A 25606-nucleotide genomic window follows, 5' to 3' on the forward strand; every position below is an offset into this window, starting at 1 on the left:
TGTCTGACTAAAATCTTCGGCGCATTATGTCTGTCTAAGATATGTTTTTTGAACGCCTTAACGACAGTGGCTGCGTCTTTATTTTGAACTGGAACTAATTCACAATATCTCGTGAAGGCTTCAGTAATTACTAAGATGTATCTGTAGCCTGCCATGGACCTAGGAAAACCTCCTGATATGTCCATATGAACTCTTTCCCATGGGTATGAAGGTAAAGGATATTTCAACACAGTCTGCGGGGTAGTGGGACTTCCCTTGTGTGTCTTACAGGTTTGGCACCTCCAAATATGATCTGTAATGTTTTTATGTATCTTGGCCAAAAATACCTCAAACGAGTTTGCTTGTAGCATCTATCTGCGCCTGGGTGTGCGGCCTGGGTTGAATCATGTGCTAACTTCAAGAAATCCTGTACTAATAATGTTGGAATGATTGCTTGTTTAACAACACGGGCGAGCACTCCTAATTTCGTGTCCCTGCACAAGACTCCCCCACTGTGCTAAATACAATTCTTTGACTGGGACAACTGTTTTAGCATCCAAGAAAGATCTTATACCCTCTAGGAATTCTATGATAGGACCCCAGACTGGGTCATCCCGTTGATGCTGTCTCAACCTTTCTACATCAAAATATACGAGGCTATTATTTACAGTGACTGCACCCACTCTGCGGGAAAGCGCGTCTGCAGCTACACTGGATGAGCCAGAAACTAAACGAAAATCTGGGTCAAATGTTTGTGTAGTTAAAAATCATCTTTGAAACTTTCCTGTAGGTTCTTGTCTTTGAAAAATGCCTACCAGTGTCCAGTGATCTGCAAAAACTGTAATTAGGTAACCATATATGTATTTCCTAAAATGTTTGAGTGTCCAAACAACTGCAAGGCCTTCTAACTCAGTTATTGAGTATTTCGACTCCGTCTTTGAACATGAATGGCTCGCATAGGCTATGGGAAAAAGTCTGCCCTTATTTGACTCCTGCATAAGTACAGCTCCAAGACCCTGTTTAAAAGCATCTGTGTGCAAAAGGAAGGGTTTCCCAAAGTTGGGAATCGAAGGATAGGCGCCTCGATCAAGTATTGTTTGAATAAGTTAAATGCACTGTAGACCACTGGAATGTAACTCCCTGTTTCAGAAGTGAAGTGAGGGGGTTTGTGATCTTCGCGAAATTAGCGATAAATCTTCGATAATATCTTGCTGAACTAAGGAAGGATTTGACCTTGTCTGTTGTGGAAGGGACTGGCCATTCTACAATTTTGACTATGTGCATTAGGTTGAATACCGTTTTCATCAACGGTGTGACCTAAGTGATCAATTCTTGTTTGTAGAAAGGAACATTTGGATAACTTGACTTTTAGGTTCGCATCCTTAAGTCGTAGAAATACTCTCTCAAGACTTTTGAAATGAGAAGCAATATCTGGAGACATGACAATTATATCATCAAGATAAACCAATAGTTCTTTGCCCAACATGTGACGACAAATGTCAGTCATTAACCTTGAGAAGGTGATCACCGGTGAGGAATGAAGACCGAAGGGCATGATGCATATGATCTGATCTGCCAATGACCATCTGGCGTACTGAACGCAGTCAGGGGGCGGCTTTCCTTTGACAAGGGAATCTGCCAAAATCCGCTCAATAAATCCACAGTTGAAAATACCTCATTGTTACCGAGGCTGTGAAGAAGCTCTGATACCACTGGTAACGGGAAACGATCTTTCAAAGTGACCTTGTTGTTGAGTTTTCTAAACTCTATGACTGGTCTAAAAGTTCCGTCCTTTTTCGGAACGATCAGAAGTGGTGAATTCCATGGTGATCGTGATTCCTCTATAACCTTATCTTTCAACATGTCCTGAACAAGTCTGTTTGCTACGTCTCTGTGCGCGTGTGTCAATCAATAGGCTGGGACGTCAATGGGACGTGTGTTTTTCTCTAAGTGAATAGTGTGAACATCCAAATGAGTTCTACCGAGTGGTTCTCCTGATAAGGCAATAGCAGACTATACTGGTTAAGTAAGTCTGTTAACTGGTCAACATGTTTGGTTAATCCTACCTTGGATATCATGTCAGGGCTGATGGTGGGGAGCTGACTCAAGCCATGCACTGCTGAGTTAGGGGTAGGAGGAGTAAGTGGTGATGGTTTAATGGAATGTGAGACTAGACTGATGTTAAACTCATGCAACTCCTCGTCTTGAATTCCGGACTTCAAAACGGAGAATTCCACAAGCTTGGCCCCTTTACGGGGACGGACAGGAGTGGGGTCCCGTATTGGCAATGTATATGGTGACCTCTCCATCTGTGGTCTCATGAATAGAGGCATCCATCGATAGTCGTATGACAGTTAGTGATGAAGGTTCAGCAACTACTCTTAGTGCGAGATGACCCTGACTATGTCTGAGTCCATGATCAGTCATCCATGTTCGAGAAAGTGAGAGTGGAACCTTCGTTAATGAGTTACTATGCAGAGTCATGTTTGTTTTCAGTTTACCAGGGCAATGATGAGCAGAAAAGTAAAAAGGATGCTATTGTCTACCGTGAAGCAGGACGTGGGAGCAGATGTATTAATGACTCTTGACTGAGTGAGAACTCTTCTCTGACAATGGCAGGAACGTATTATCAACACAAACCACATGATAAATAGAACAGATCTTATGTTGTGCCATAGAGTGGCGTCCTAGTAATAAGTTAGCAGGAAAAGTTACACCACGAACAATGTAAGGGGTTACGGTAATGACCGAGTTGCCTATGCGAATGTTTATTTTAATAGTGCCCCTTACGTCGAGATTTTCATTTGAGATACTTTGAAGGGATGGGTAAAAGTCCGAGCATTGAACAAGTTGAGTGCGCCCCATTAATGGTTGAATAAAATCACAATGAATGACATCTGCTTCCGCGCCGCTGTCTAGAAAGATTGTGATTGGCTTATCCTGGAAAGAACCCACTAAATCCGAAACTTGTAATGTGAGAAAATGGCGAAGAACGAAAATGTCTTAAGAGTTCCTTATGTGATGGAGTCTTGTCATGAGCGAGAGATTGTCATTGTTGATAATGACATGATGAACCTGTGTTAGGTGACGTCTGTCTAGCTAATGCTCGGCATTCCGCTGAAGTGTGTCTAGCGTTCCTATGATATGAACACCTGCTTGGTGGTGTTGGGCGCGAGCGGGTGAAGGTCAGCCTGATGTCACACTGGAGGAAATCATGACTAGGTCGGCAGAATTGTGACGACCGAGGCTGTGATGACATGGGTTGTTGACTGTGTTTGTTCTGGTCGAGGCTCACGTGAGAATGAGTCCCATGTGTAAGGACACACATTCGCTTTATGTCCTGGTTGGTGACACCGGAAGCACGTAACTTTATGTGAGTGTTTGTCATCACTGAATCGCTGTATTTGACCGTGAGAGGAATCATTGTGTTGACCACTAGAATGTTTCGTCACACTTTGGGAAGCCGACACCCTCCCCAGTGTCTTGGTGTTATAATGTCCACCTTTCTTTTGAGTGTAATTCAACACTTTTGTTACTGACCCACAATGATGGGTCGATGTTCTCATTAAGTAACCGTCGTCTTACGTCTGGAGGTCAGGTCCTTGAGAATGAAGGTTATGTGTAATAAACGCATAAGTGTTTGCACATGAGTTTCAGGATTCATCATGGCCGACATTCGGGGTGAGGATTCATAAGCCTCCTAACTAATCTCATTCTTCCATGTAAGGTACTCCAGTGATCAGGGACTGACGTATCATCCATGTATGTTGTGTTGAGAGCACGTTAAAGGAGGTGTAGTGAACTATCTGAGAATGATTCCTCACAACCTAATCTAAACAACGTTTTGAATTCCTCCCAAGATGTACAGTTTCGAATGTCATCTGAGTCATAGACAACCCTAGCTTAATTGTTAGGCTTGTTGAAATCAATGAGATTTTTAGCAGCCGATATAAGCGCTCTGTCTCCTGAATCACCATTATGTTCAACAATGTCCTCTGCATTTCTAATCCACCGATCAGAATTTGGCAGTTTACCATCAAATAACTCATGTGATTCCCTACCTTGGTTTAGAGTGACAACAGTTTTTTGTGAAGGAATTGATTGTCCTGAGTTTTTGTGACGTGGAGGGGGAGGTGGGTGTGGGTGTGGTAACGTGTAAGAAGGTTTCTGTGGGTCATCTGTGTCACCAGAATCTGTCAAAACAACTTTGTGTGACGTCGCCATTTTAGAAGGCTGGTTCCGTTTATAATAAGGGATCCTAGGTAACTTCCTAAGTACACATGAACCTTTACGATTACCGCGTAGAATATCTTCGGACATGTAATACAATCTTACTTAAAGTGTGTAAGTAATAACCCACAAAAAATTTGAAATATAGTTAACGCTATTGACATAATCCAAAATACATAACATGAATATAATTTGTAAATATTGTGATGATATAAAGGCAATAAAAGGCTGGCATAACAGTATAACATATGGATACAAGACTCTGTATGTGAGAGGTGCACATAATAGTACAACATATCAGTAATGGACTCTATATATGAAAGTAATCATCACTAAAAACAATAGTACCAATGTATGAAAACAGAAGAAAGAATATATGCAAGAATAACTGAAAACTTATATTAATTTGCTAAACTACAAAGATGAATAATCATATTACCCAAAAGTATATATATGTCTATATTTATAGACTCAGAACTAGTATCACACAAAAGGAGCATATCTCACAGAGTGAACCATTTTGACACAGTTCTGCTCTGAATGGGAGATTCGCTTACGAAGACGTCTTGGGTGTAGCGAGGTGAAGATGTGTGCAGAGTAGCGGCTCGCTGGGTGTAGCGAGGTGAAGATGTGTGCAGAGTAGCGACTCGCTGGGTGTAGCGAGGTGATGATGTGTGCAGAGTAGCGGCTCGCTGGGTGTAGCGAGGTGAAGATGTGTGCAGAGCAGCGACTCGCTGGTTGTAGCGAGGTGGAGACGTGTGGAGAGTAGCGACTCGCTGGGTGTAGCGAGGTGAAGATGTGTGCAGAGTAGCGACTCGCTGGGTGTAGCGAGGTGAAGATGTGTGCAGAGTAGCAACTCGCTGGGTGTAGCGAGGTGAAGATGTGTGCAGAGTAGCGACTCGCTGGTTGTAGCGAGGTGGAGACGTGTGGAGAGTAGCGACTGGCTGGGTTTAGCGAGGTGAAGATGTGTGCAGAGTAGCGACTCGCTGGGTGTAGCGAGGTGAAGATGTGTGCAGAGTAGCGACTCGCTGGGTGTAGCGAGGTGAAGATGTGTGCAGAGTAGCGACTCGCTAGCAGGAAAGTTGAGTGAGCGACAAGGGCTGGACCACGCGATGCTGACGTCTGGGATGTCGCCAAGGCTGATGATGACGCGTCTCTGGAGCGGTTGACAAGATGACCTCCACGTTGGTGTTGGCAGGATGGCTGACCTTGCTTGACACGTCTGGATGAGATGACAACAATGCACGGCGGTGGCGCTGTCTTGATACCCTTGCAAGCGACACAGTGTCAGCAATGCAATAAAGACGTACCTTCACTGCATTGAGGTACGGGTGATGGAGAACGTAGCCGGCCATGGGGTTCCGCCCTTAACGTCCACTAGAGCGAGCGCCAAGACTGTGTCAGGTAGGCTTGTATGACTGCTGGCAACACGAGACGTAGAAAAATGAAGTAGATGTGACGGTCGTCTGTGGTCACGTAGGTTCTTACTTCGCAGCCACCATTTGTAAGGTTGAGTTGATAGGAAGGAAATCAGGTCTTCTTCGTGGGTGGTACTTAATGAAGATCAGGCGGCCTTTGTAGATTTACTACAAAAAAACGTGTACGTACATCTGTAGTACTCTGGGCTAAAGTCTTATGACACATTACGACACACTCTAGTGAACAGTGTGACGATGCTGGCCAGTGTGTCCCCTCAGGTCACACTGGCAGGGGTTATATTGGAGTCCGTCAACATCCATTCAACAACGTGTTCAAATAACAGATCAGCTCATACGTGTTCAAATAACAGATCAGCTCTTATGTGTTCAAACATCCTGATTAACAGTAGCCCGTGGGAACACTGAGCCCGTGGCAACATGCATCTAACTCTATGTAACTCACAGTAAAATGATAATGACAAATACCTAATGAAAAATTAATGGTAGTGTGCGTGAGTCTTACAGTGATAAGGCATCCATACACTTGCACTCACATTACCAAATAAGCCGCGATGATAATATTATTATTATGATCATACGATTAAAACAAAATTGTAGTGAATGACAAAATATATCCTCAACGACAAAATCAACCATAGAAATATAGCCAGTAAGTAAATATAGCGAACAAGATAATGTAGTTAGGATGGCATTATATTGAAAATAACAATACAGCCACCATGCCAATATCGTCACCATGACAATGTAGCTGTATTTTCAATGTTACTCTTATGTGAATATGGCTTTATTATCAGTGTAGCTATAGTGTTATGGGGAACATATTTTCAAATAGTGCCAGTATTGTCATCATGAACAAACCATCATTTTGGCTATCTTTTCATTTTAGTTACATTGCTATGATGTATGTATCGTCACTTTAGCTATATTGGCAAGGTGATCTTTATTCATAGGTGATATATTGTCATTATTTAGCTCATGCATAATTTGTCATAAGCAATATATTATCATGATGATTATATTATCATGGTGACGATATTGTCACAGCGACTATATCATCATTATGACCATAATGTCATAGTGGCTATATTGCCATGATAACTATATTGTCATGGTGATTTTCTATCATGATATCTATATTGTCATAGTGACTGTATTTTAATAGAAGCTTTTTTAATGGTGTTGATATCGCCCTTCAAGATATGCCATTATAGAGGAGAAATTGTCATTTTGATCAAATTATCAGGTGACTACATTGCCATGATATGCTATATTGTTATGGTTTCAGTGCTGTCATGGTAAATCTTTTATTACTGTAGCTACATTGCAATGGAAACCAAAATAGTAAGGGGGCTATATTTTCATGGGAGGATAATTTTATGATAGCGATTATAATGCATTTCTGAGTATATTGTCATGGTGGCTGTGTTGCCATGATATCTTTTTTTTTTTTGCCGCTGTCTCCCGCGTTTGCGAGGTAGCGCAAGGAAACAGACGAAAGAAATGGCCCAACCCACCCCCATACACATGCCTTGATTCAATCCACTGACAGCACGTCAACCCCGGTATACCACATCGCTCCAATTCACTCTATTCTTTGCCCTCCTTTCACCCTCCTGCATGTTCAGGCCCCGATCACACAAAATCTTTTTCACTCCATCTTTCCACCTCCAATTTGGTCTCCCTCTTCTCCTCGTTCCCTCCACCTCCGACACATATATCCTCTTGGTCAATCTTTCCTCACTCATTCTCTAAATGTGACCAAACCATTTCAAAACACCCTCTTCTGCTCTCTCAACCACGCTCTTTTTATTTCCACACATCTCTCTTACCCTTACGTTACTTACTCGATCAAACCACCTCACACCACACATTGTCCTCAAACATCTCATTTCCAGCACATCCATCCTCCTGCGCACAACTCTATCCATAGTCCACGCCTCGCAACCATACAACATTGTTGGAACCACTATTCCTTCAAACATACCTATTTTTGCTTTCCGAGATAATGTTCTCGACTTCCACACATTCTTCAAGGCCCCCAGAATTTTCGCCCCCTCCCCCACCCTATGATCCACTTCCGCTTCCATGGTTCCATCCGCTGCCAGATCCACTCCCAGATATCTAAAACACTTCACTTCCTCCAGTTTTTCTCCATTCAAACTCACCTCCCAATTGAATTGACCCTCAACCCTACTATACCTAATAACCTTACTCTTATTCACATTTACTCTTAACTTTCTTCTTTCACACACTTTACCAAACTCAGTCACCAGCTTCTGCAGTTTCTCACATGAATCAGCCACCAGCGCTGTATCATCAGCGAACAACAACTGACTCACTTCCCAAGCTCTCTCATCCCCAACAGACTTCATACTTGCCCCTCTTTCCAAAACTCTTGCATTCACCTCCCTAACAACCCCATCCATAAACAAATTAAACAACCATGGAGACATCACACACCCCTGCCGCAAACCTACATTCACTGAGAACCAATCACTTTCCTCTCTTCCTACACGTACACATGCCTTACATCCTCGATAAAAACTTTTCACTGCTTCTAACATGATATCTATATTGTCATTTAATTTGTTGAATTGATGGCAATATTGTCTTAGAAACGGTGCTGTCATGTTATCTGTATTGTCACGGTGGTTGTATTGTCATCGTGACTATATAGTCATGTTGGCTATATTGTCATCAAGATTACATTGTTATGGTAACTATATTGCCATGGTGGCTACATTGTTAGGTCACTATATTGCCATGATGGCTATTTGTCATTTTTGTTATATAACAAGGTGACTCTTTTCGTGTTGGCAATATTGTCAGAATAGCTATATTGTCGAGTAGTGGGTATATATATTTCTTTTCTGGCGGTATATTATCATGATGGCGATAATCACATTTTGGCGATATTGGCATGGTGATATCGTGTCTTAGCAGCTAAACTCTTGTTGTGGATATTTTTCAATTCAAATAATTTATCATGGTAGCTACATTGTCAAGGCTACTATATTTTCATGGTAGCTACATTGTCATGGGGAAGACATTGGCATGGTGGCTGTATCGTAATTTTCAATATAATGCCATCATGGCTACATTATCTTGGTCGCTATATCAACTTGATGGCTGTATTGCTATGGTTAATTTTGTCGTTCGGGATATATTTTGCTAATAGCTACAATATTGTTGTCATTATATGAGCATGATAATACTATTTCCATGGCGGCATGTTTGGTATTGTAAGTGTAAGTGAATGGATATCATCTCATCATGTCACTTAGATTGTCATGGTTTTTACACTGTGATATTGTTTATGTCAACCTGCTGATTATATAATCATGATTGGTGTATGATTATGGTAACTATATTGTAATACCGTTTTACTTCATTGTGATAATTTTGTCATGTTGACTACAATTACATGACAGCTATAAAGTTATGACTACATTATAATGATAAATCTTGTCTGAGTCACTGTTTTTTCACAGAGACTATATTGTCCTGGAGTCAATATGTTTCCTATGATCCGAAAACGACTATTTATTTACGCTATCTATTTTGTCATGTGGTTATATTGCTGTTGTGAATATAAGTTGAATGTTTCTATATTTTTGCTTTGACTGTATTGTCATATCAGTTATATGATCATGGTAGCTTTATTGTCATAGTGAATACATTGTCGTCGTGACTGTATTATCATAATGGCTAAATTGTCATAGCAAATATATTGACATGGGGGCAATATTTCCATGATATTTATAAAGTCATTGTAAATTCAACGCGTTTCTAATGCCCTGGCGATTGATTTATATCGTGACTTTATTGTCAAGATGGCTGTATTGTCAAGGTGGCTATATTGTCGTTTGCTGTATTTTCAATTTTACGCTTTTGTGAAGATAGCTTTACTGTCAGTGTAGCTATAGTGTCATGGAGAATATATATACATAGTGGCAGTATTGTCAATATGAACTTTTTTTCATTTTGGCTATCTTCTTATTTTCGTTACAGTACTATCGTGTATATATCGTCACCTTGGCTATATTAGCAATGTGAAATTTTTTATAGTTGCTATATTGTCACCTTTTTAATAATGCATATTTTGTCATAAGTGATACATTGTCATGATAACTATAATACTCCGGTGCCTAAATATTGGCATTGTGACTATATTGTTATCATGACTATAACCTCATGTTGGATATCTTGCCAAGTTAACTATATTGTCATGGTGACTATTTTATCATGAGGGTTATAATGTCATGGTGACTGCATTTTCACGGTAACTTTCATAATGCTGTTGGTTTTGCCCTTTAGAATGTATCATTACAAAACGAGATTTTCATTTTGATTAAATCATTAGGGGACTACATTGTCGTAATATGTTATATTGTTATGGTTTCAGGAATGTCATGGTATATGTATTATTATGTTCGCTACAATGCAATGAAAGCCATAGTGGCAGAGTGGCTATATTTCCATAATATAATCATTTTGTTATGTCGATTATATTACATTTTTGAGTATATTTTCATGGTGACTATTGCCATAATATCTATATTGTCATTTTATTTGTTGAATTGATGGCAATATTGTCATAATGTAATGTAATGTTTCCGCTATTGTCTTAGTGGTTGTATTGTCAACGTGTCTATATGGTCATGGTGGTTATATTTCCATTAAGATTATATTGATATGGTAACTATATTACCATGGTGGCTATATTGTTAGATGAATATATTGCCATGATGGCTATTTGTTATTCTTATTATATTACAAGAAGGTGATTGTCTTTTCATGTTGCCTATATATCAGGGTAGCTATATTGTCACTCTACGATTATAGTAATAAAGACAATATAGTCGCCATGACAATATTTTCACCCTAATGATATAGTTATCATGATAACATATCGCTTATGACAGAATATGCACGATTAAAAAATGACAATATACAACCTATAAAAAATTTCACCTTCCCAATATAGCCAAGGTGACGATATATACATCATAGCAATCTAACCTATATTAGAAGATAGCCAAAATGGCTTTATTTCATAATGACAATACCGTCACTATAAACATTTGCTCCCAATGAAAGTATAGCTACACTGACAATAAAGCCATATTCACAAAATAGAAACATTGAAAACACATCAAACGACCAAATAGCCACCATGATAGTACAGCCACCATAACAATAATATTACGATATAAATCAATCACCGTGACATTAGAGTCACCTTGAAAATAGATTTACAATTACTATATAAATACTATGAGAATATAGCATCCATATCAACATATTTCCCATGACAATTTAGCCATTATGATATTATGATAGTATAGTCAAAATGACAATATAGTCAAAGCAACATTAAAGAAACATTCAAAATATATTCACTATGTCAGTATAGCCACCTGACAATATAGATACCGTGACAAAATAGTCGCTTTCGGATCATAGGAAACATATAGCCTCCAGGATATATAGTGTCCAAGACAGGGTTTATCATTGCTATATAGCCACCTTGACTGTATAGCCCATAAAACAATGTAAGAACCATAAAAAAGTACCTGCCATATTAATATAACTACTATCAAAATGTAGTCAACATACCAAAATAATCACAAAAGATATCGCCATTGCTATATAGTTACCATAATCATACATTAATGATGATAATATAATCAGCATTTTGACATAAGCACCATCACCGTATAAAAACCATAACAATATAAGTTACATGATGATAAGATATCCATACAGTTACCCTCACAATACCAAATAAGTCGCCATAAAAATATTATCATGATCATATAATCACAACCAAATTGTAGGTATAGACAAAATACATCCCCAACCATAAAATTGACCGTAGCAATATAGTCATCAAGTTGATATAGCGAACAAGATAATGTAGCCAGGATGGCATTTTATTGAAAATGATGATATACCCACCATGCCAATATCGTCATCATTACAATGTAGCTTACATGAAATATAGTAACCTTGACAATGTAGCTACCATGAAAATATATTCCCATGAGAAAATGTCCACAACAGCAGTTGAGCTACAAAGACACTTTATCACCATGCTAATATCGCCAAAATTTTCGTGTAGCCATTAGGGCAATATACCAAAAGAAAAAAAAAATACCCACCACAATGATATAGATAACTTAACAATATAGCCACTCTGACAAAAAGCCATCATGGCAATATATTTACCTAACAATATAGCAACCACGGCAATATAGTTACCATAACAATATAATCTTAATGACAGTATAGCCATGACAAGACAACCATGATGACCATACAGGCAACATGACAACACAGTCGCTATGACAATATTGCCATCAATTCAATAAATCAAATGACAATATAGAAATTATGGCAACACAGTCACCATGACAATATACCCACAAGTACAATAAGATCGTCATAACAAAATGATCCAACCATGAAAATATAGCCACCCTGCCACTATGGCTTCCATTGTAATGTAGCCAACATGATATACATTCACCATGACAGTACTGAAACTATAACAATATAGCATATCATGACAATGTATTCACCTGATAATTCAATCAAAATGAAATTTTCGTTTTTATAATGATATATCTTCAAGGGCAAAATCAACACCATTAAATAAGCTACAATGAAAATGTAGTCACAATGTCATTATAACCATCATCATGAAATAGTCACCATGACAATATAGTTATCTTAGCAATATAGCCACTAAGAGATTATAGTCATAATGACAATATAGTCACCATGTCAATATACTGTCAACTTAATAATATAGTTGTCACGATAATGGATCGTTTATGAAAAACTATGCATGATTAAAAAATGACAATATAGCAACTGTAAAATAGATCATCTTGCCAATATAGCCAAGGTGACGGTATGTAAATCTTCGCAATGTAACCAAAATGAGGTGATAGCCAAAATGACGGTATGTTCATAATGACAATACTGCTACTATGAAAATATATTCCCCATGACACTATAGCTACAATGACAATAAAGCAATTTTCACAAAAGAGTAACATTGAAAATATAGCAAACGACTATATAGCCACCGTAACAGTAAAGCCACTATGACACGATATGCTTCAGTCGCGGTGACATCAGAGTCACACTGATAATAAAATAGTACTAACTATATACATATCATGAAAATAAGGCTTCCATGTCAACATACTTACCATGACAATTTAGCCAATATGATAATATAGTCACGACGGCAATATATTAACTATAACAATATAGCCATGATCATATAAGTGATATGACAATACAGTCAACGCAACAACAAGGAAACCTTCAAATTATATTCATTATGGCAATATAAGCACCTGACAATTGATGCTTTGACAAAATAGTCTCGGATGATAGTAAACATATAGGCTCCAAGACAATATAGTGTCCATGACAGAATAGCGACCAAGTCAAGATTTCTCATCAAGATATAGTCACCTTGATAGTATAGCCGATAAAACAATGAAACAACAATAAGAATATACCTGCCATAACAATATAGCTACCTTGAAAATGTAGGCAACATGACAAAATTGTCACAATGAAATATAATCGCCATTACAATTTAGTTACCATAATCATATATCAATTATGATAATATCATCAGGAGGCTGACATAAACACCATCACAGTATAAAAAACCATGACAATATAGTGATACGATAATGTGATATCCATACACGTGCACTCACATTACCAAATAAGCCGCCATGAAAATATTATCGAGATCATATGATTAAAACAAAATGGTAGTTGATAACAGAATACATCCCCACCGACAAAATTAACCATAGCAATATAGCCAGCAAGTAAATATAGCTACCAAGATAATGTAGTTAGGATGGCATTATATAGAAAATAACAATACAGCTACCATGTCAATATCGTCATCATGACAATGTAGCTACTATGATAATACAATCCCATGGAACATATCCACAACAACAGTTTAATTGCTAAGACACTATGTCATCTTGCTGATTACATTGTCATGATTGGTCAGTGATTATGGTAACTATATTGTAACGGGAATTATATTTCATTGTGATTGTTTTGTCATGTTGACTGCATTTTTAAGGTAGCTATATTGCTATGGCAGGTACATTTTCATGGTTGTTGCTTTGTTCCATTGGCTATACTGTCAAGTTGACTCTATTGTCATGATAAATCCTGTCTTGATCGCTATTTTGTCATGGAGACTATATCGTCCTGGAGGCTATGCTGCCATAGTGAATATAATTCAAATGTCTCTTTATCATTGCGTTGACTATATTGTCATATCAGTTATATGTTCATGGTGGCTTATTGTTATGGTGAATACATTGTCATCGTGACTATATTATCATAATGGCTAAATTGTCATGGCAAATATGTTGATATGGAGGCTATATTTTCATGATATTTACATAGTCATTGATAGCTTATTATCAAGGTGACTCTAATGTTATGGTGATTGATTTATATCATAACATTATAGACATGGTGGATGTACTACAATGGTGGCCGTATTGTCGTTTGCTGAATTTTGAATGTTACTCTTTTGTGAAGACGGCTTACTTGTCAGTGTAGTTATAGTGTCATGAGGAACATATTTTCATCGTGGTAGTATTGTCATTATGAGTATAGCGTCATTATCTTCTCATTTAGGTGTATTGTCATTATGAGTATAACGTCATTATCTTCTCATTTAGGTTATATTGCTAGGAATATATTTATCCTCACCTTAGCTTTATTAGCAAGGTGATCTTTTTTGTAGTTGCTATATTGTCATTTTTTTAATCATGCATATTTTGACATAAGCGATGCATTATCATTATAACTATACTAATCAAACTGACAACATATTGTCATGGTGACTATTTTTTCATGGTGATTATTTATCACGATGGTCATAATGTCATGAGGACTGTATTTTCATGGTAGCCTTTTTAATGGTGTTGATTTTGCCCTTAAGGATATATCATTATAGAAACGAAATTTTCATTTTGAATAAATTATCAGGTGACTACACTGTCATGTTATGCTATAGTGTTATGGTTTCAGTACTGTCATGGTGAATGTATCATTATGGTGGCTACATTGCAATGGAAGCCATAGTAGCAGGGTGGCTACATTGCATTGGAAGCCATAGTGGCAGGGTGGCTATATTTTCATGGTGGGATCATTCTGTTTTTCTTTTGTGAAGATTGCTTTATTGTCAGTGTAGCTATAGTGTCATGTTGAATATATTAACATAGTGGCAGTATTTTCATTATGAACATTCCGTCATGATGGCTATCATATCATTTTGGTTACATTACTATGACGTATATAATATCACCAGGCAATATTGGCACAGCAAACTTTTTTATAGTTGATATACTGTCATTTATTTAATAATACATATTTTGCCATAAGCTATACATTATCATGATAACTATATCATTGAGGTAACAATATTTTCATTTTGGCTATATTCTCATTATGCCTATAATTTCATAGTAGTTATATTGACAAGATTATTACATTTTCATGATGAATATATTGCTATGGATTCAGTACTCTCATGGTGAGTGTAATATTGTGGTGGCTATACGACAATGGAACCCATAGTGGGAAGGTGACTACATTTTTATGGTGGGTATCATTTCGTCATGACGATTATGTTGCATTTGTCACTATATTTTCATGGTGACTCTGTTGCTGTGATGTTTATATTGTTATTTAATTTGTTTAATTGATTACAATATTTTCATAGACTATGTATGGTCGTATGGTCTATTTTGTCCTGGTGGTTGTATTGTCATCTTGATTTTATGGTCCTGGTGGCTATATTACCGTTAAGATTATATCATTATGGCAACTATATTGACCTGGTGACTATATTGTCATGGCTTTTTGTCATTTTTGTTATATTAAAAGAAGGTGACTGTTTTTTCATGTTGGCTATATTGTCAAGGTCGGTATATTGTCGTGGTAGCTATATCGTTGTGGTGGTTATTTCTCTTTCTGGTGGTATATTGCCATGATAGCTACACGAACATGTTGGGATACTTGCATGGTGATATATTGTCTTTGTTGCTAAACTGCTCTTGTGGATATTTTGTCGTGAGGATATATTATCAAGACAGCTACAATGTTAAAGTGACTATATTTTCTTGGTAGTTACAGTTTTTTGTGACTATATTGGCATGGTAGCTATCTTCTTATCTTAAATATAATGCCATCATATCTAATGTATCGTGTTTGCTATATCAACATGGTGGCAATAGTGCTATAGTGAATTTTGTCGTAGGGGATATTTTTTGTTGTTAGCTACATCTTTATTGTTATTATAAGATCATGATAGCAATATATCTATGGTGGGTTATTTGGTATTGTGAGTATATATGTATAGATATCGTATCCTCCTGTCAATTGTATTGTCAAGGTCTTTATAATGTAATGGTGTTTATCTCAACTTGGTGATCATATTATCATGATGGGTGCATGGTTATGGTAACTATATTGTAATAGCGATTGTATTTCATTGTAATAATTTTGTCTTGGTGACTACATATTCATGGGAGCTATATTGTTATGGGAGATACATTTATATGGTTCGTATATAGTTATTTTGGCTATACTGTCAGGGTGACTATATTGTAGAGATGAATCCTGTCCTGGTCGCTCTTTTGTCATTGAGACTATTTTGTCCTGAACGGGATATGTTTTTTAAAATCCAAAAGCGATTATTTTGTCACAGTGGCTATATTGCAATAGTGAATAAAATTTCATGGTGTTTATTGTTGCTTTGACTATATTGCCATATATATCATATGATCTATATATATGATCACATTATATGACTATACTGCCATGTATATCATATTCATCCCTGGGGATAATGGAGAAAGAATTCTTCCCACGCATTCCTCACGTGTCGTAGAAGGCGACTAAAGGGGACGGGAGCGGGGGGCTAGAAACCCTACCCTCCTTGTATTTTAACTTTCTAAAAGGGGAAACAGAAGAAGGAGTCACGCGGGGAGTGCTCAACCTCCTCAAAGGCTCAGATTGGGGTGTCTAAATGTGTGTGGATGTAACCAAGATGAGAAAAAAAGAGAGATAGGTAGTATGTTTGCGGAAAGGAACCTGGATGTTTTGGCTCTGAGTGAAACGAAGCTCAAGGGTAAAGGGGAAGAGTGGTTTGGGAATATCTTGGGAGTAAAGTCAGGGGTTAGTGAAAGGACAAGAGCAAGGTAAGGAGTAGCACTACTCCTGAAACAGGAGTTGTGGGAATATGTGATAGAGTAAGAAAGTAAACTCTAGATTGATATGGGTAAAACTGAAAGTTGATGGAGAAGATGGGTGATTATTGGTGCATATGCACCTGGGCATGAGAAGAAAGATCATGAGAGTCAAGTGTTTTGGGAGCAGCTGAATGAGTGTGTTAATGGTTTTTATGCACGAGACCGGGTTACAGTGATGTGTGATTTGAGTGCAAGGGTGAGTAATGAGGCAGTTGAGGGAATAGTTGGTATACATGGGGTGTTCAGTGTTGTAAATGGAAATGGTGAGGAGCTTGTAGATTCATGTGCTGAAAAAGGGCTGTTGATTGGGAATACCTGGTTTAAAAAGAGAGATATACATAAATAAACGTATGTAAGTAGGAGAGATGGCCGGAGAGCGTTACTGGATTATGTGTTAATTGATAGGCGCGCGAAAGAGAGACTTTTGGATGTTAATGTGCTGAGAGGTGCAACTGGAGGGATGTCTGATCATTATCTTGTGGAGGCGAAGGTGAAGATTTGTAGAGGTCTTCAGAAAAGAAGAGAGAATGGGGTGAGGAGAGTAGTGAGAGCAAGTGAGCTTGGGAAGGAGCCTTGTGTGAGGAAGTACCAGGAGAAACTGAGTACATAATGGAAAAAGGTGAGAACAAAGGAGGTAAGGGTAGTGGGAGAGGAATGGGATGTATTTAGGGAAGTAGTGATGGCTTGCGCAAAAGATGCTTGTGGCATGAGGAGCATGGGAGGTGGGCAGATTAGAAAGGGTAGTGAGTGGTGGGATGAAGAAGTAAGATTATTAGTGAAAGAGAAGAGAGAGGCGTTTGGACGATTCTTGCAGGGAAATAATGCAAATGAGTGGGAGATGTATAAAAGAAAGAGGCAGGAGGTCAAGAGAAAGGTGCAAGAGGTGAAAAAGAGGGCAAATGAGAGTTGGGGTGAGAGAGTATCATTAAATTTTAGGGAGAATAATAAGATGTTTTTGAAGGAGGTAAATAAAGTGCGCAAGACAAGGAAACAAATGGGAACTTCAGTGAAGGGGGCTAATGGGGAGGTGATAACAAGTAGTGGTAATGTGAGAAGGAGATGGAGTGAGTATTTTGAATGTTTGTTGAATGTGTTTGATGATAGAGTGGCAGATATAGGGTGTTTTGGTCGAGGTGGTGTGTAAAGTGAGACCATGTTATCTGTATTGTCACGGTGGTTGTATTGTCATCGTGGCTATATAGTCATGTTGGCTATATTGTCATTAAGATTACATTGTTATGGTAACTATATTGCCATGGTGGCTGAATATTTTCATGGTAGGATGATTTTATTATGGCGATTATATTGCATTTCTGAGTATATTGTCATGGTTACTGTGTTGCCATAATATCTATATTGTCATTCAATTTGTTGAATTGATGGCAATATTGAGTAAGAGACGGTACTGTCATGTTATCTGTATTGTCACGGTTGTTGTATTGTCATCGTGGCTGTATAGCCATGTTGGCTATATTGTCATTAACATTACATTGTTATGGTAACTATATAGCCTTGGTGGCTGTATTGTTAGGTCACCATATTGCCATGATGGCTGTATTGTTAGGTCACTATATTGCCATGATGGCTATTTTTCATTTTTGTTATACAACAAGGAGGTGACTGTCTTTTCATGTTGGCAATATTATCAGAATAGCTATATTGTCGAGTAGTGGATATATATATTTCTTTTCTGGCGGTATATTGTCATGATGGCAATAATAATATTGTCATTAAGATTACATTTTATAGTAACTATATTGCCATGGTGGCTGTATTGTTAGGTCACTATATTGCCATGATGGCTATTTGTCATTTTTGTTACATAACAAGGAGGTGACTGTCTTTTCATGTTGGCAATATTGTCAGAATAGCTATATTGTCAAGTAGTGGGTATATATATTTCTTTTCTGGCGGTATATTATCATGATAGCAATAATCACATTTTGGCGATATTGGCATGGTGATATAGTGTCTTAGCAGCTAAACTCTTGGAGTGGATATTTTTCAATTTGAATATTTGATCTTGGTAGCTACATAGTCAAGGTTACTATATTTTCATGTCATGGTGGCTGTATTGTTATTTTCAATATAATGCCATCATGGCTACATTATCTTGGTCGCTTTATCAACTTGATGGCTATATTGTTATGGTTGATTTTGTCGTTCGGGATATATTTTGTTATTAGCTACAATATTGCTGTGATTATATGATCATGATAATAATATTTTCATGGCGGCTTATTTGGTATTGTAAGTGTAAGTGAATGGATATCATCTCATCATGTCACTTAAATTGTCATGGTTTTTTTTTTATTATACTTTGTCGCTGTCTCCCGCGTTTGCGAGGTAGCGCAAGGAAACAGACGAAAGAAATGGCCCAACCCCCCCCCCCATACACATGTATATACATACGTCCACACACGCAAATATACATACCTACACAGCTTTCCATGGTTTACCCCAGACGCTTCACATGCCTTGATTCAATCCACTGACAGCACGTCAACCCCGGTATACCACATCGCTCCAATTCACTCTATTCCTTGCCCTCCTTTCACCCTCCTGCATGTTCAGGCCCCGATCACACAAAATCTTTTTCACTCCATCTTTCCACCTCCAATTTGGTCTCCCTCTTCTCCTCGTTCCCTCCACCTCCGACACATATATCCTCTTGGTCAATCTTTCCTCACTCATTCTCTCCATGTGCCCAAACCACTTCAAAACACCCTCTTCTGCTCTCTCAACCACGCTCTTTTTATTTCCACACATCTCTCTTACCCTTACGTTACTCACTCGATCAAACCACCTCACACCACACATTGTCCTCAAACATCTCATTTCCAGCACATCCATCCTCCTGCACACAACTCTATCCATAGCCCATGCCTCGCAACCATACAACATTGTTGGAACCACTATTCCTTCAAACATACCCATTTTTGCTTTCCGAGATAATGTTCTCGACTTCCACACATTCTTCAAGGCCCCCAGAATTTTCGCTCCCTCCCCCACCCTATGATCCACTTCCGCTTCCATGGTTCCATCCGCTGCCAGATCCACTCCCAGATATCTAAAACACTTCACTTCCTCCAGTTTTTCTCCATTCAAACTCACCTCCCAATTGACTTGACCCTCAACCCTACTGTACCTAATAACCTTGCTCTTATTCACATTTACTCTTAACTTTCTTCTTCCACACACTTTACCAAACTCAGTCACCAGCTTCTGCAGTTTCTCACATGAATCAGCCACCAGCGCTGTATCATCAGCGAACAACAACTGACTCACTTCCCAAGCTCTCTCATCCCCAACAGACTTCATACTTGCCCCTCTTTCCAAAACTCTTGCATTTACCTCCCTAACAACCCCATCCATAAACAAATTAAACAACCATGGAGACATCACACACCCCTGCCGCAAACCTACATTCACTGAGAACCAATCACTTTCCTCTCTTCCTACACGTACACATGCCTTACATCCTCGATAAAAACTTTTCACTGCTTCTAACAACTTTCCTCCCACACCATATATTCTTAATACCTTCCACAGAGCATCTCTATCAACTCTATCATATGCCTTCTCCAGATCCATAAATGCTACATACAAATCCATTTGCTTTTCTAAGTATTTCTCACATACATTCTTCAAAGCAAACACCTGATCCACACATCCTCTACCACTTCTGAAACCACACTGCTCTTCCCCAATCTGATGCTCTGTACATGCCTTCACCCTCTCAATCAATACCCTCCCATATAATTTACCAGGAATACTCAACAAACTTATACCTCTGTAATTTGAGCACTAACTCTTATCCCCTTTGCCTTTGTACAATGGCACTATGCACGCATTCCGTCAATCCTCAGGCACCTCACCATGAGTCATACATACATTAAATAACCTTACCAACCAGTCAACAATACAGTCACCCCCTTTTTTAATAAATTCCACTGCAATACCATCCAAACCTGCTGCCTTGCCGGCTTTCATCTTCCGCAAAGCTTTTACTACCTCTTCTCTGTTTACCAAATCATTTTCCCTAACCCTCTCACTTTGCACACCACCTCGACCAAAACACCCTATATCTGCCACTCTATCATCAAACACATTCAACAAACCTTCAAAATACTCACTCCATCTCCTTCTCACATCACCACTACTTGTTATCACCTCCCCATTTGCGCCCTTCACTGAAGTTCCCATTTGCTCCCTTGTCTTACGCACTTTATTTACCTCCTTCCAGAACATCTTTTTATTCTCCCTAAAATTTAATGATACTCTCTCACCCCAACTCTCATTTGCCCTTTTTTTCACCTCTTGCACCTTTCTCTTGACCTCCTGTCTCTTTCTTTTATACATCTCCCACTCAATTGCATTTTTTCCTGCAAAAATCGTCCAAATGCCTCTCTCTTCTCTTTCACTAATACTCTTACTTCTTCATCCCACCACTCACTACCCTTTCTAATCAACCCACCTCCCACTCTTCTCATGCCACAAGCATCTTTTGCGCAATCCATCACTGATTCCCTAAATACATCCCATTCCTCCCCCACTCCCCTTATTTCCATTGTTCTCACCTTTTTCCATTCTGTACTCAGTCTCTCCTGGTACTTCCTCACATAGGTCTCCTTCCCAAGCTCACTTACTCTCACCACCCTCTTCACCCCAACATTCACTCATCTTTTCTGAAAACCCATACAAATCTTCACCTTAGCCTCCACAAGATAATGATCAGACATCCCTCCAGTTGCACCTCTCAGCACATTAACATCCAAAAGTCTCTCTTTCGCACGCCTGTCAATTAACACGTAATCCAATAACGCTCTCTGGCCATCTCTCCTACTTACATAAGTATACTTATGTATATCTCGCTTTTTAAACCAGGTATTCCCAATCATCAGTCCTTTTTCAGCACATAAATCTACAAGCTCTTCACCATTTCCATTTACAACACTGAACACCCCATGTATACCAATTATTCCCTCAACTGCCGCATTACTCACCTTTGTCATGGTTTTTACACTGTGATATTCTTTATGTCAACCTGCTGATTATATAATCATGATTGGTGTATGATTATGGTAACTATTTTGTAATGCTGTTTTATTTCATTGTGATAATTTTGCCATGTTGACTACAATTGCATGACAACTTTAATGTTATGACTATATCATAACGATAAATCCTGTCTGAGTCACTGTTTTTTCTCAGAGACTATATTGTCCTGGAGTTTATATGTTTGCTATGATCCGTAAGCGACAATTTATTCACAGTATCTATATTGTCAGGTGGTTATATTGAAATTGTGAATATACGTTGAATGTTTCTATATTTTTCCTTTGACTATATTGTCATATCAGTTAAATGATCATGGTAGCTTTATTGTCATAGTAAATACATTGTCGTCGTGACTATATTATCATAATTGCTAAATTGTCGTAGCAAATATGTTGACATGGGGGCTATACTTTCATGATATTTATAAAGTTATTTTTAGGTCACTATCAAGGTGATTCTAATGTCCTGGCGCTTGATTTGTATCGTGACATTATTGTCAAGGTGGCTGTATTTTCAAGGTGGCTATATTGTCGTTTGCTGTATTTTCAATTCTACGCTTTTTTGAAGATAGCTTTACTGTCAGTGTAGATATAGTGTAATGGAGAATATATATTCATAGTGGCAGTATTGTCAATATGAACTTTTTGTCATTTTGGCTATCCTCTTATTTTACTTACATTACTGTCATGTATATATCGTCACCTTGGCTATAATAGAAATGTGATCGTTTTTATATTTGCTATATTATCATTTTTTTCAATCATGCATATATTGTAATAAGTGATATATTATCACGATAGCTATAATATTCCGGTGACTATATATTGGCATTGTGACTAAATTGTTATCATGAATATAATCTCATGTTGGATATCTTGCCAAGATAACTATATTGTCATGGTGACTATCTCATCATGATGGTTATAATTTCATGGTGACTACATTTTCACGGTAGCTTTTATAATGGTGTTGGTTTTGCCCTTGAGGATGTATCACTATAAAACGAGATTTTTATTTTGATTAAATCAGTAGGGGGCTACATTGTCGTGATATGCTATAGTATTATGGTTTCTTGAATATTCATGGTATATGTATTATTATGTTGGCTACATTGCAGTGCAAGCCATAGTGGCAGAGGGCTATATTTTCATAATATAATCATTTTGTTATGTCGATTATATTGCATTTGTGAGTATATTGTTATGGTGACTGTTGCCATAATATCTATATTGTCATTTGATTTGTTTAATTGACGGCAATATTGTCATAATGTAATGTCATGTTTCCTGTATTGTCTTGGTGATTGTATTGTCATCGTGTCTATATGGTCATGGTGCTTATATTTCCATTAATATTATATTGATATGGTAACTTTATTGCCATGGTGGCTATATTGTTTGATGAATATATTGCCATGATGGCTATTTGTTATTTTTGTTGTATTACAAGAAGGTGATTGTCTTTTCATGTTGCCTATATATCAGGATAGCTATATTGTCATTATAAGATTACAGTCATAAAGACGATATAGTCGCCATGACAATATTTTCACCTTAATGATATAGTTACCATGATAATATATCGCTTATAACAGAATAAGCGACACGATCAAAAAATGACAATATACCACCTATTAAAAAGATCACCTTCCCAATATAGCCAAGGTGACTATATATACAGCATAGCAATGTAACCAAAATTAGAAGATAGCCAAAATGACTATTTCATAATGACAATACCGTCACCTTGAAAATTTGTTCCCAATGAAAGTATAGCTACTCTGACAATAAAGCCATATTCACAACATAGTAACATTGAAAACACATCAAACGACAAAATAGCCACAATGATAGTACAGCCACCATAACAATAATCAAACGATATAAATCAATCACCGTGACATTAGAGTCACCTTAAAAGAGATTTACAATCACTATATAAGTATCATGAGAATATAGCATCCATATCAACATATTTCCCATGACAATTTAGTCATGATGATAGTATAGTCATAATGCAATATATTCACTATAACAACAAATCCACCATGACCACATAACTGATATGACAATATAGTCAGCGCAACATTAAAGAAACATTCAAAATATATTCACTATGTCAATATAGCCACCTGACAATATAGATAACGTGACAAAATAGTCGTTTTCGGATCATAGGAAACATATAGCCTCCAGGATATATAGTGTCCAGGAGACAATAGCGTCCAAGACAGGATTTATCATTACTATATAGCCACCTTGACAGTATAGCCCATAAAACAATGTAAGAACCATGAAAATGTACCTGCAATACCAATATAACTACTATCAAAATTAAGTCAACATACCACAATAATCACAAAAGATATCTTCATTGCTATATAGTTACCATAATCATACATTAATGATGATAATGTAATCAGCATTTTGACATAATAACCATCACCGTATAAAAACCATGACAATATAAGTTACATGATGATATGATATCAAGACAGTTACCCCTCACAATACCAAATAAGTCGGCATGAAAATATTATCATGATCATATAACCACAACCAAATTGTAGGTAAAGACAAAATACATCCCCAATGATAAGATTGACCGTAGCAATATAGCCATCAAGTTGATATAGCGACCAAGATAATGTAGCCAGAATGGCAATATATTGAAAATAACAATACACCCACCATGCCAATATCGTCATCATTACAATGTAGCTTACATGAAGTACAGTAACCTTGGAAATGTAGCTACCATGATAATATATCACCATGCTAATATCGCCAAAATTCTGGTATAGCCATCATGGCAATATACCTAAAGAAAAAAATACCCGCCACAATGATATAGCTAACTTAACAATATAGCTTCTCAAACAAAAAGCCATCATGGCAATATAGTTACCTTACAGTATAGTCACCATGGCAGTATAGTTACCATAACAATGCAATCTTAATGACAGCATAGCCACCATGACTATATAGTCACGATGACAAGACAATCATGATGACCATACAGGCAACATGACAATACAGTCTCTATGACAATATTGCCATCAATTCAATAAATCAAATGACAATATAGAAATTATGGCAACACAGTCACCGTGACAATATGCTCACAAATACAATAAAATCGTCATAACATAATGATCCAACCATGAAAATATAGCCACCCTGCAACTATGGCTTCCATTGTAATGTAGCCAACATAATATACATTCATCATGACAGCACCGAAACTATAACAATATAGCATATCATGACAATGTATTCACCTGATAATTTAATCAAAATGAATTTCTCGTTTTTATAATGATATATCTTCAAGGGCAAAATCAACACCATTAAATAAGCTACAATGAAAATGCAGTCGCAATGTCATTATAACCATCATCATGATATAGTCACCATGACAATATAATTATCTTAGCAATATAGCCACTAAGAGATTATAGTCATAGTGACAATATAGTCACCATGACAATATACCGTCACCTTAATAATATAGTTATCACGATAATGTATCGCTTATGAAACAATGTGCATGAATAAAAAATGACAATATAGC

This window comes from Panulirus ornatus, chromosome 55, assembly GCF_036320965.1.
Source record: "Panulirus ornatus isolate Po-2019 chromosome 55, ASM3632096v1, whole genome shotgun sequence".
NCBI classification, from domain to species: Eukaryota; Metazoa; Arthropoda; class Malacostraca; order Decapoda; family Palinuridae; genus Panulirus; species Panulirus ornatus.